The 13806-nt window shown below is 54.0% G+C and overlaps 1 protein-coding gene across 1 annotated transcript in view; it reads left to right on the forward strand.

The window, feature by feature from the left end:
- The first annotated feature begins 4910 nt into the window (after positions 1–4910).
- The window catches only part of TFAP4 (transcription factor AP-4), a 28748-nt gene continuing 19852 nt past the window's right edge, over positions 4911–13806 (forward strand). The window contains exon 1 of the mRNA XM_037014579.2: positions 4911–5003. The gene's annotated coding sequence lies outside the window, so the exon portion shown is untranslated. The remainder of the gene's footprint in view (positions 5004–13806) is intronic.

Here is a 13806-nt window from a genome sequence, read left to right on the forward strand (position 1 = left end):
CGGTCCCGGAGGAAAAGCCTCGAAGACAGGGAAGATGGAGAAGGTCTCTGCGGCCGAGGGGGCGGGAGCCCCTCGGCTCGCTCCAGCGGGGTCACCTTGGCCAGGCCCACCGCGTCCCGGGGCGGCTGGGAGGGGGGTAGGAATGCCTCTCCGTAGACCCCGATTTCTCCGCCCTGCTAGTTCCACGAACGCGCGGGCAGCGGCCCCAGCTTAGGATTCGGGGCGGCGCGAGCCGGGGTTCGAGGCTGGGCTCAGCCCCTTCCCGCTGCCGGGCTGGACCCCGCCTTGCCCTCCGCCTCAGTTTCCCTCCTAGTGGAATAAGGAGGAAGTTTAGCCCAGAGCAGTCTGAGTCCCGGCAGTTCGGACAACCTGCGTCCCCAGCCTGGGCTCCCTGACCGCGCCTGGACCCTCAGCGCCCACGCGGCGCCCGCGTTTGGAGGTGGCACGCCTGGATACCTGCGAGTGGGGAAGCCCCGCAGCCGCGCCGGGCTAAGCTGTTTTCTGCTTGCTGATGTTGAACCCCAGACTTGCGTTTTAGACTGTGTTTTGTTTGGGCCAATCCGGAGCCCCCGCCCAGTTATCTTACTGTTCTGCTGTCTGATGGCAATTTTGGTCCAAAAACAGCCCTCCTGCTGTTGGCCAGCCCTGCTGCTCACAGTTGACCTTGAAGAGCGCAGGCGACGAACAGCATCCTGATAGGTGAGGCATCTGACTCCAGGAGTAATTCTGCCTTCATTCCTGTAGTTGATGCCACGGTCCCCCGCCGAAGATTGAGGCGCCTAGGTCATGATCAAGCAGCATCCCCAGCGCCTAGCACAGCGCTTGGCACATAATAGGCCCTTGGGACTTGTTGCCAAGACGGACTCAGTCTAGGTGCTCATTACATCTTAGCGGACTTACATATAGTAGGTGCTCGTGACGTGCATGAATGGACACATAGTAGGTGCTCCTGAACCATTACATAGCAGATGCTCTTGTATTTTGGACAAATAGATACATAGTAGGTGCTCACGACTGTTGAGTGAAGAAACACAGAGTAGGTGCTCGTGAACTGTTGGTGATACATGAAAAGCCAGTAGGCCCGGAAGGAGGCAATTTGGAGGTAACTTTCTCCGCCCCCACCCCACCCCGGTTTCCTTCGGGTGGATAATGTGTAGTGAGGCGAGTTAAACATTAGCCGGTGCAGGAGCCCAGAGGAAGACCGGCTTCGGGACATACCGCCCTTCAGGAGCGGGCTGTTAAGGACTGACTCTCCGGTCTGCTGACCAGCCAGTGCGTGAGGAAGGGCGGAGGCTCAGGGCCGCCAAGCGCCCCCTGCCGGCGTCGGGGATCGTGGCGGCTCAGTCCGCCCCTCGGCCCAGTCGCGAGCCGCGTCACTACGTCGGGTCTGGACCACGCCCAGCTCCGACCGGAGGGAGTCCTGGTGTATCGAAGAATAGGTGCTCCCGGGACTATTCTGTGTCTGTTAAAATTACTTATCGAGGGCTTGCGGCATGCCAGGCATTTTGCCACAGTGGGGACAAAGGGTGAATCACCCCAGCTGTTCTTGCCCTCACCGGTCTTAGAATCCAGCAGGACCCGAATCCAGTGGCCAGGGAAATCCAAGAGGGCTAGACCACAAGAATCTTCACCCTGGAGGACCGTGCTCGTAGTCTGTTTTTCTGCACACACTTGTTTTCATGAACAAGTAGCTTGCTTCTGATGGGAGCTCTTACTTGGGATTCCCACGTTGGGGTGATGAATAAAACCTCCTTTCTGAGGTGAAAATTAAGAGAGGTATATTCTATCATCTTGGTGGAGCCGACTCAACCAGAAACCCCCAATTTTCAACCAGACCAGTTCTTTCTCTACACTAGACACTTTCCTTTCTCTATACTCACAACAACCCTGAGTTGGGTCCTATTATTAATCCCATTTATAGAGGAGGCACAGAGAGGTCAAGTAACACGGCCAACATCTTAGAGGCTAGTAGGAGGCATAGTCCAGAAGGCATTCTCCATTGGTCTGAGTCCAAAACTTGTGTGAGAACCTGCTACCTCCCTGGAGCATCAGATGACTGGTTGGGGGATGCAGGGCATCGGAGAGGGCCAGGATCTCAGAGGACTTTATAGGGTTGTGTTTTCCCAGGAGGCAGTAACCTGCTACAGTAGTCGAGTCTGACTTGGCTTCCTCCTTAGAAAAAGGTGGGTGAGGAGGGATATCCTCCTCCCCCAGCATTACGCTGGGTTTCATCCCTCTAAGAGTCCTCAATCTGAGGACCCATCCTTTGCTACCTGCTCCCCTCCCGTGTGTTACGGACTGTCTCCCCTATTAGACTGTAAGTCCCCAGAGGAATAGAACACAAGGGCATCGTCTGCTTTGTCACTGTTCTGCGGTTCCTGCCTGGGGCCTGGCATATAGTAAGTACTTCACAAATATTGCTGTTCGTGTCCTGCCCCGCCATGTTCGTATGTTGAAGCCCCAACGTGATGGTATTTGTCCAAAAGACCTTTTGGAGGTAATTAGTTTTAAATAAAGTCCTGAAGGTGGAGTCCTCATGAAGGGACCACTGCCCTTATAAAAAGAGGAAGAAAGATCACAGCACACACTTTCTCTCTGCCGCCATGTGAGGACCCAACAAGAAGGAGGCTGTCTGCAAGTAAAGAAAAGAGTCCTTACCAGGAGCCGAATCTACTGGCACTTTCATCTTGGACCCCAGCCTATGGTGTTTTGTTACAGCAGCCTGAGCAGACTAAGATAATTGCCCATGTATATATCTGGGGGACTGAATCTGGTCCCCTAATCCTTCACCAATAAACATTTATTGAACATGTCCTAGGTTCCCATTAACTCAACAGATGCTTAGTAAGCTCTTATTATGTGTTCATTCAACAACATTTGTTGAGAGCCTACTCTGTGATTTGGGAGAACTAACCTCATTCATGTCTTCAAGGATATCTCTCAGTCTGGTAGGGACTCCTTACCTGTCTGTACCCAGAGAGACATGGCTCACTCATTCGCACACTGCACTGCAAGGAGGGTAAGCTTGGTAAATGGCCTTTCAATTAAAGTACAATGCTAGGGCCTGCAGAAACTCAGTGGTATAACTTTGATTCCTGTTTTTTTCCAGAGCCTTTAACCTATTTGAGGAGCTAAGAGTGAACAGTACAAGACAATATATAGAAATGAGCTTTAACACCTATGTTACAAACATAGGAGAGATGCTAGGAACCAGGATGGATGAATGGGAGTGAACTCCAAACTCTGGCCCTTGACCTTAGCCAAGCCGTTGGATCTCTCTGAATCTTAGTTTCCCTGCCTGTAAAATGGTAATCCTCATGCCTATTACAGGGCTGTGTGAGGCTCCATGGTGAGGGCATACAAAAGGCTTCTACCAACACCTGGCTGGGAGAAACAACACAACAGATGGTAGCTTTTGTTGGTGTTAATGAAGCCTGCAGCCCACTGTGACTAGGGGCCCAGGCACAAGGATGGAGTGATGGAGGGAGTGAGATCGGGGTGACTTACTAACCTTGAGTTGGCTGCCTGGTGAGCCTCTCCCCCATTGGTGCAGGCTTGTGGTGACTGCAGGGCAGGGGCTGATTGTGGGTAGGGTGTTTATTCTGGGGAGCAGCCCCGGCTGTTCCTCACAACCTGCTCCCTCAAGAAACGAGGGCTTCAAGTCAGAACTGGCATAGCTCCAAGGGCCAGGTGGGTCATTCAGGTTTGGGACACACTCTCCTCCCCTGAGGACTCACCCGCTCCCCAGAAATCAGTCACAGGGGGCCCAAAGTGCTCAGCTTTTGGAATTCTGGAGGCTGAGCCCTGGATGTCAGCATGGAAGTAAGGCTCCTGGGCTGGGGCATGGGGGGTAGGTGACATCAGAGGTGGGTTTGTCCATGCTGGTTTCTCAGCCCCTAGAAGAGCCAGCCCCTGAGCTCTTTCATCAGGGATAGCTTCACGATTGTTCAACTGTGTAGCTGTGCAAGCCTGGCACTTAGGGCTCTGTTCTGAATATTTTGCGATCACCACCTTTAAATTCTTAATCAATTTTTGAGCACAGGGCTCTTCATTTTCACTGCGCACTGGCTATGGCAAATTGTGCATCCTGTCCAGTTTTCATGCTTTGGTTTCCCCAGCATATAGCTTCTCCCTCGAAAGGGGCAGTCAGATCCATCCCTCCCAGCCAGCCAGGAGTGTCCATTTCCTGAAAGGTGTGTATAGCATGGGCAAGCACTTTCCCCTGAACTCAGAGACCAACCTTTTACGAAAAAGCCCAAGGACAGCTGTGGGATGGTAGGTAAGTCACTCAACTTTTCTGAGCCTCTGGGTATGATAATACATACAATGTGCTTATCGCAGCTGGACTGTTGTGAGAATTAAAAAAGGTAGTTCATATAAAGAGCACAGGGCGTCGCACAGAATAAGCGCTCGATAAATTAGAACAATTATTATGTTTTTAAAATGAAGATCGTTACAGGCCTAACTGGGAGAGAGGGGTCAGCCCCATCCTTATGGACCTGCCTAAAGAAGGAGGAGCAGCCCCTTCCCTCGCTCCGCCCCCCTATCTTCAGAGAGAGGAGAACCCCCCAGGGCAGGGATGAGGGGGTGGAGGAGCCGCAGCGACACATTTTTGAGTCGTGACCAAGTGGAAACTCCCTCCCCGAGGCGGAAGCCGGGGGCGCCCCACTGGGGACGGAGCCTCCGTGGGGCGGGATCCACCGCCGGGGGGGCGTGGCGCCGCTCGGACCCGGGCCCCCTCCCGTCTCCCGCCTCATGAATATGAATGAGCCTGTCGGGGCGAGCGGAAGTGCGAGGCGGCCGCAGCTCGGCTGGCCCCGCCCCCGTCCACGGGCAGGGGGCGTGGCCTGTCGCGGTCGCTCAGTTCCCCCTCCCCCACGCCCCGCGCGGGGCCTCCTTCCGGCCGGCGCGCCCCGGACGTGACCTCGCGGGCGCGCGCCGGAGCCACCCTGAGGGAGGTGCCCGCCCGCGCTCGCTCGCGCTCGCCCGTGCCCCCTGCTCAGGTATGGCCGCCAGTTGTCCCCGGCCCGGCTGCGGCCCCCGTGCGCGCTCGTGCTCTCGCTTCGGCCCCGGCGGGGTGCGGCCCTTGAGCCAGGCTCCCTGGCGCGCCGGCGGCCGGGGACGCGGTAGGAACGCTTCGTTCGCCCGCGCGGCACGCAGGGCGGGGAGTGCGGCACGGCCCTGCCCGCACAGGGCCCTCGGTCCAGGGCGGGAGGCCCGGGTGAGTCAGAACGTCCAGCACATCAGACGAGTGTCAAGGCGAGGCCAAAGCAGGGAGGGCATCAGCCGGGCGGCTAGGGAGCGCCCCTGACAAGGTGACTTTTGAATTGAGACCTGGAGGAAGCGAGGGGGAGCGTGGAAAGGATGGAATAATGGGAATAATGGCTCACGCGTTGAAGGTGCCGGCTAAGTGCTAGGAGCTTTATGCACATTATTTCTTCTAATCCCCAGGACAGCCTGGACATCCACTACCGTTATCTGTCAGGAAATCAGGCTCAGGGAGGTTAAATAACTTGCCCAAGGTCGCACAGCGTTGGAGCCCAAGGAGACTGACGTCACTGGCTGAAACACACTCAGGAGGAGGGGTGACCTTGACCAAGACAGGTTTTCTGTGCTTCACCTCAGCTTCCTCCCGAAGTGCTAGAGGGAGAGGGTGGTGGCTGACCTGCAGGGAAAGGTGGGCAGGCGGGGCCTTTTTTGCTGACTAGCCGACCGCAGCTGGCCTGCTGTAAGGCATACCCAACTGGGGCCCTGAAACCAGGGCACAGAATGGGTGTAGCAGGTGCCTTCGAGGTTGGCTTTTGTTGTCTGGGAAGCACTTGTCACCCCTTCAGGCCCTGGAGCAGATTACAAGTGGCTTTGGGAAGGGAGGCCCCCGAAGGTCTGCAGCCTGGAAGGAGCTGCTGCTGGGAGTGAGTGGGTAGGGGAGCTGCTATGGCTGGCTGAGTGCTCGGGAGCAGTAACAGGCGGGGTCAGCCCCGCAGGCTGTGCATCCCCGCCGGCAACTGCAGAACACGCAGAATCACCCAAACATTCCTGTGGGCCTGGAGAGATTAAAACATAGGCATGAAACCTACTAAGTCTGCGCCAGTAAGCAACTTCTCTGCTGTCCAGACCAGCTGGAAAGGGCCTCGTCGTTGCCAGTCTGGGCTCTGCTGACCGCTTCTCTGCTGTGGGAAGGGACAAATGCTTTCGTGCTCTTGTGATCCCTCGAAGGCCTGTGGGTTTATAATGGGGCCAGGGATGTTGAGTCTAATGCAGTCTGCCCCTTCTCCAGCCTGGTGCAGCTTCCAGTCTTGGCCTTTGAGCTGTGATGTGAAATGTGGCCCCAAGACAGGAGGGGGACCCAGCCCTGTGTGTTCCAGCCTCAGTTCACCAGGCAATCAGAGGTCCTGGTGGTGCAGGACCACAGGGCAACTTACTGTCAGGCCCATTTAGCAGATGAGAAAGAGGCTCAGAGAGGTTAAGTGGTTTGCTGGAGTACACTGCTGTGAGGTGGCAGAGATGGGATCCAAGACCTAACAGTGTGACTCTGGTTCCAAGCCCCACCCCTCAGGGAGTTGATTCACCCCAGCAGAGGGGATATACTTTGTGTTTGGCTTGGAGACCCCCACTCCCAATACATGAACATCAACATCCTCTTTGGGAGAGCAGAGCTGGCAAAGGGGAAGATGACCAAAGGGGATGGAGCTACTTTCTGCTTTTCTTTCTTCTCGAAGGCACAGTCTGGTCTTCTTCCCAGGCCTTCATGTCTAGGCTTAATCAGTCCCTCTCAGGGTGGGACCGCTGTACTTGAGGCCAGAGGCACCTCAGGGTCACCTAGCCAGGCACTTTCTACTCCTGAAGGCTGGGTCTTTGATCTTGGAGCCGGGCCAGTCGGGTGAGCGACTTCACTTGGACCATGGGACCCATCTGCATGCTCTGGCCTTGACCTAAGGGGGCAGCTGGAGCTGTGGCCACTGGCCAAGTGGGCTGTGAGTGTGGGGGCGCTCGGGTGGGGGGAGGGAGGTCTGAGATGTGTGTAAGTCATGAGACTTGTGGATAGAATATGCTAGAAGGAGGCAGAGCTGGTCCCCTCATGTAACCCTGTGGGCCAGAGCTTGTGGCCACCAGTTGCTACGTACATTGTTTTGAGTTGAGCTGATCCTTCCCTGGGGCTCCTTACCTCCCTGGTGACTCTGTGTCTTAGAGCCCCATTGGGTTCTCAGACCCCACATGGTGAACCAGTAAGTCTGGGGCAGGGCCCAGGGATCTGCATTTTTAACAAGCTCTCAAGTGACTGTGATGCATGTGGTCCTCTGACTAACCCTGGAAAACTGCTGTCCTGACCTCCCAAGCCAGGCAGCCACAGAAACCCCTTCCAGAGCCTTCTAGCAAATCAGAGCCTGGTATGTTTTCCATGACTGACTCTAAACACATTCCAGTCTCTATTGGACACTGTTGGCAGCTGAGCTTCTCCCTTTAAGTGACGGAGTCTCAAATGAGAGCCCTGTCCCCAGCCCTCCCCGCCGGGTCTCCCAGGGCTGCCCTAGATCACCGGGCATCTCTGAGCTCCTTACTCTGTCCTCAGCCAGTCTCCTCCCCCAGCCCTTGGCACAGACCTCCTCTCAGCTGCTCCTCCAATGGGCTGAGGCTCTGCTCACTTCCTGAAGCCCTTAGGGCCTGTGCCGCCTTCCCACCTGTGGGGGGGGGGGCTTCCCTCTTGGGGTCCATCCTTGGACCTCCTTTGCTCGATGTGTTTCCTCAGTTGAAGAGGCAAAGCAAGGGCAACACATCTATTAAGAGACCCCAATATTTATACCCAGCCTCTGGGGTACACCAGACCCTACGCTTTAGGGGCTAGCTTGATGTCTCCCCTAGGATAGCCCACTGGAGCTCTTCCAAGTAGGCTCCTTGATTTGAGGGGAATGTGGCCACACGTGTCACCCTAGAGTGGTTCAGCCAGTGTGCATTGTGTGTGGTTCTTCCCCAAAGCTGCACACCTTGCCAGAGGAAAGAGCGCCTGCCATCTTTAAGGATGCCCAACTCAGTGGCCAGACTCCCCTGCTGGAAACTTCTGGCTTCTTTTTGCTTTCCCTGATACAAGCGTTAGTACCTTCTCATCTTCCCGACTCCTGAACCCTCCCCACAGGTGTCTGTTCTAGAGCCCCAGACTTACTTCCTCAGGGTCTTTGCACTCGCTTCTGTTTTGCCAGCCTCTCTCGTTGTTAGTCCCCTAAGAGGGCGGACTCCCCAGCCTTCAGCCTGCCCACTTTGCTGAAAGCCAGACACAGAACCTGGGGACATCAGCTGAACAGGCAGACCCCACTCTGCACCAGTCTGCAGGCCACCTGCTCAGAGACAGCTGTTTCCTCCATCTGTGTTAGGGCCTGATAGTGTTGGGTCACTGCCCCTGCACAGAGTTGGGGTCTTGGCTCAGACTCGATTCTGGCTTTGCCCTGACCAGCCTTATGACCCAACAGATTCCTTGAGTGCTTGGAACTCCTGTTTCCTCATCTATGAGGTCAAAGCTGGTAATAACAGAACATCTCAAGGCTCTTCTGAGGATTGACATTATGTGACCTCATCTCTAAGAGTCCTTAACACATAATATATTTCCTGATCGTATGATCGCATTTAACCCTCAAAACCACCCTGTCAGGTAGATTGTCACTGTCAGGTCCGTTTTGTAGATGATGAGAGGGAGACTTAGAAAAGCCGAGGGATTCACCCAAGGGCACACAGCTATAAAGTAGCAGAGGTAGTATTCTAGCGCAGACTGTTTTACTCCAGAACCTGAGCTTCTGACCACTAACCCCGACTTTGGGTTCTCTTTCTTCATCTTCTGCTCATCCATTCATTCAACAAATACGTGTAGTGTGCCTACAGCCTAGGGATATAGCAGCGAACGTACAGATGAAGCTCTGCCCCCGTGGAGCTTACCCTTGAGTGGGGGCACAGATAGGAAGATAGCATAGGAACTCCTGTAGTAACTCACCTGAAGCCCCTCTTCCTCAGTCTGCCCTAGGGGCGTGGGCCAGGACGCCCATCTTGCCTCCCCGCTGCCCCTTGTACCTGAAGGCCTCAGGAGGCTGGCATTGGCTGAATGGACTGGATGTGGGTTTGACCCTTGTGAAGGAGGAAGTGGATCACAGGAGGACCTGATGCAGGGTTTGAAAGCTTTGGAATCCTTAGCGGATGGGGGCCCTAAGGACATGGAAGGAATGGGGGTGCAGTTGGAAGGACATGGAAGGAACAATCTACAGGCCAGGCTGAGGTCATGCATTATTAGGAAACTGCAAATCAAAACCACGGTGAGGCACCACTTTACACCCACCAGGATGGAAAAAAGGGACAGTAGTGTAGTAAGGATTGGGGAGCATAGGGAGGTGCTGGAACACTTGGATGCTGCTGGCAGCAATGTCAGGTGGGGCAGCTGCTTTGAAATCTGGCAGTTCCTCAGCAGTGACCATTTGTTTGACCCAGCAATTCCACTCCCAGGGATCTGCCCAAGAAAAATGAGAGCAAATGCCCGTGCAAAAACTTGTACGTGGATGTTCACAGCAACATTATTCATAGGTGCCAAAAAGTGGAAACCCCCCAAGTGTACACCAGCTGATGGATGGGTAAGCACAGTGCGGTCCATCATACAATGGAATACGATTCAGCTGTAAAAAGGGATGAAGTGCTGAGGCGCGCTGCAATGTGGATGGACCCTGAAAACGAGCTTCAGTGAACAAATCCAGATACGGAAGGACACAGCATATGAATCCATTGCTAAGAAATGTCCAGAACCGGAAATACGTAGACAAAGAGTAGAGTAGTTGCAGGGGCTTGGATGTGGGGACTGGAGAGTAGCTGTTGGTGGTGATGAAAATGTTCTAAAATTGATCGTGATGGTAGCACAACATTGTGACTATACTGAAAACCATTGGATCGTATACTTTTAAGATGGTGAATTGCATGTTATGTGGATTATATCTCAATAAAGCTCTTATTAAAAAAATAGTAGGCAGACTTCCCTGCATGCTGTTAGAGGGCGCAAGGAAGGGGACTCAAGATCCTGCTGGGTGACTGGGGAGAGTTCTTTGAGGTCACACTGCGGCATGTCGTGAGGTGATCGCCAAGAAGTGACTCCATAGAGGAGATTCCGATTCATCCTCAGGCCTCAGCTTATGTGTTATCCTGGAGAGTCCCCCATCCCGTAACTGTACCTTTGTCACTTGTCATCTGACTCAGCCCCTTCTTTCCTTAATATCTCTCCCCATACTTGGAATTGTTTTAGGTCTGTGGACCTGACTTTGTCTGTCTCCAGTTGGGCTAAGTTCCATGAGGTCAAGGGCTTGTTTATGTCTTGTTCGTCCTGTAGTAGGTGCTCAATTAATACCTGTTGAATGAATGAACCCATATATACTGATAACTGCTGGGGGAGATCTTGGCTGGGGTCAGTGCCTGCTGAGGGGACAGCGCCCACAGCAGATCAGGGTGTCTCCTGGTCCAAGTGGCCTGCTTTTTCTCTCTGTTCCAGTTCCAGGGGAATGTTTCTGGAAAGGAAGCCCAAAGCCTGGTTTGGCGGGGAAGAGGCAAGAGGGGAGAGGAGCAGGAGCAGAGCGGGTTGGGCGGGCTGGGGAGGAAGTCTGCAGCCCCAGGCTGCTGAGGGCAGGGCGTCTGTGTTTTCACCTCTGGAATGTGGCTGATTCACTGGGGAGCCGTGTGCAGCCACCACTGCCGCCTGGGACCTGACATCTGGAGCCTGAATTCCAGGAGGAGAGAGACAGACTCCTGCAAGCAGATGCCAGCTTTGAAGGTCAGACTCAATGATGGAGATGCTTTAGGCAGAGTTTGGAAGGGTCCCACTCTGTCCGCATGATTCAGAGGGAAAGGTGAGGCCCCCAGTCCCAGCTGTGTCCCACCCCTAAGCCAGCAGAGCCTCCATGGGGCAGCCTGGGGCAGGGAAACAAACCTGGGTTCAAAGACCAGTTACTTGACAGCTCACATAACTATAAAGGCCAAGGGCTCAGCTGGTCCAGTGCTCAGCAGTGGCTCAGCTCACAGGCTTGCATATCTGGGCTCAGTGTCCTCTGTGTCACCCTACTCTCTGGCCAGCACTTCCTGAGGCTGCCAACTCCCAGCTTGCCTCTTGCCCACCCCCCAGGCTCCAGCAATAGCCTAGGCTTGCCTCTCACTGAGTCCCAGCTTATCCTGGATGCTGATTGGACAGATCTTAGTGAGGAGCTTACCCTAGTACAGGACTGACACCCCTACAACCACATGGAGAAAGTGGGAGTGAGGGAGTAAATCCCCCAAAGGGGCCAGTGCCAGGTGGTGGGCAGAAACAGCACACTCACCTCTGCTAGGCTGCCTCTGCAGGACTGGCTTCTGGAGTTTGTGCCAGGCATTGTGCTTGGTATTATGGCTTTTGCCTATTGGGTGTCCTGAGGGCTACGTTCCTTAAGCTCTTGGAAGCTCATTTTCTTCATCTATGAAGTCTCATAGGATTCTTTTAAAGATTGAATGAGACAATGCATGCAAATCCCTTTGCATGTGTCCAGAAGACACAAGACACATGATGCTGAGTATTCTGCTTCCCGTTCTCCCAATGTCCAGGTGCTGTGTGATCGGGGGGTGGGGTGGGGTGGTGGTGGTGTGTGTGTGTGTATGTGTGTCCCTGATCAGGGGGTGGCGGTGTGTGTGTGTGTGTGTGTGTGTGTGTGTGTGTGTCCCTGATCGGGGGGTGGTGGTGGTGGTGTGTGTGTGTGTGTGTGTGTGTGTGTGTGTGTGTGTGTGTGTCCCTGATCGGGGGGTGGCGGTGTGTGTGTGTGTGTGTGTGTGTGTGTGGTGTGTTCTCTTCAAGGAGGTCGTGTTCTTTGGCTTCTCCCTGAGAGTTAGGGACACCCAGGACAGGGTGGAGGCAGGAGGGACAGCAAAGGGGTGGGAGGAGAACTGTGTGGGCCTCACCTGTGGGGCTGCAGGCTCAGGCCTGCCTCCGAGAGGCGCCTTCCTGTGCCCTCAGCTCCACCTGGGGCTGGAGGCGGGGCCCAGGCTCCGAGGACTGGCTGCCTTGTCTCTCCTAGGCCAGAGTATAAGTGTGGCTGGTCATTGGACATGGGGGAGGTGGTGCTAAACCAGGCTTGCCAATCTCATATATTCTCTCTCCTGGCACCTGGGAGGTGGGCTAGAGGGGATGGATCCAAAGCCTGGCGCTTCTCTGAAGAAGAAACCTGGTGCTCAGAGTAGTAGGAGCCTCCTGCACAGCTTAGCAGAAACCTGGAGCTCTGAGGGCAGGGGCAAGCCTGCTGTAAGCTTTCGGCAGGTATTTGTGACCTGAAGTAAAAGCACCTCTCAGAACCTGCTCCGCACGGTGGGAGGGGGTGGGGAGCACTAGCCGAATGTGCCACCTGCTCGGCTCAGCACCCTCCTCTCCTGCCAGCCTGGCTCCGTTGGCATCGCACCTCTGAGCCACCGCATGTCGCTGTGCACTCTTCCCAGCTGAACCAGCCAAGTCCTCCGACTCATAGTTTTTCCCAATGGCCAGATGCACGGTGGTTATTCTCAACACTGTGGGTTCAACACCTGCATGTGAGCTTACTTGGGACGTTGCATCAGCCAGCGTGGCAGGCAGCAGCTCCGGCCGTCACTTACTTGTCCATGTCCTTTGTGTGCCAACATGTGACCTTCATCCCTGGTTGCTGGGGCCGCTGCCTGGCTCTCTCCTGGGTATCAAGCATTTTTAAATGTGTTCGTCTCGTCTCTTCTGTTACATGACAAACTCTGGAGCTGAAAGATATAGAAATGAGAGCCACATTTTCTGAGCTCTTAATGTTTTTAAAAATTTTACATATAATACACATACCATAGAAGTCACCCTTTTAAGGTGTACAATCTATGGGCTTTAGTACATTCAGAGTCATGCATCCGTCGCCACAATCTAATTCCAGAACATTTTCACCATCCCAAAAAGAAATCCCAGAGGGTTCATAAATGTAAAAACTGTGCCATTCACTTGGGAGATGTTGATCATGGGGGAGGCTCCTGTACATGTGCAGGCAGGATGTGTGTGGGAAATCTCTGTGCCTTCTGCTCAATATCTCTGAACTTAAAACTGCTGTAAAAAAGAAAATTGATTAAAAACAGAACAAAGCAAAAAAGAAACCCTGAATCCATTAGCAGCCACTTTGCATCCTCCATCTCCTTGTCCCCTGGCAACCACCGTCTGCTACCTGTCTAGACACTTCATGTAAATGGGATCATACACTATGTGGCCTTTGGCCTCTAGCCTCTTTCACTTAGCATCATGTTTCCAAGATTTATCCATGTTGTAGCGTGTGTCAGTACTCCATTCTTGTTTATGGCTGAATAATATTACGCTATTGGGCTAGATCAGAATTTGTTTATTCATTTAACCATCCATGGACATTTGGGTACTTTTGTGAATAATGCTGCTCTGAATGTGTGTGTACAAGTTTTTGTGGAAATGAAAGTGTTCAATCCAAGTGCTTTTTGACCAGCATGTCCTTTGATCCCATAGCAGCCCTGCGAGCTGGTGCTGGCATGCGCCTGCTTCTGCAGATAAGGTCACGCAGCTGAGAGTGCTGGGAATTGCTGGTTCCTGGCACCAGGCCCCTGTGATACCTCCTGAGGTGTTTCTGGTCCTTCTTAGCAGAGTCTTGCTGGGTGCTGTCCCACAGTGAGTTAATGTTACTGCCTCTTTAAACAAGGACCATGCACACCTCAAGCCCAGAAGCACATCGTGATGTGTTTAGGTGGTGATCCTGCTTGGTGGGGATCTGGTGAGGCACCTCGGGGTGTTACAGAGGTCCCTGCCAC

Source organism: Manis javanica, chromosome 10 (assembly GCF_040802235.1).
Source record: "Manis javanica isolate MJ-LG chromosome 10, MJ_LKY, whole genome shotgun sequence".
NCBI lineage: Eukaryota > Metazoa > Chordata > Mammalia > Pholidota > Manidae > Manis > Manis javanica.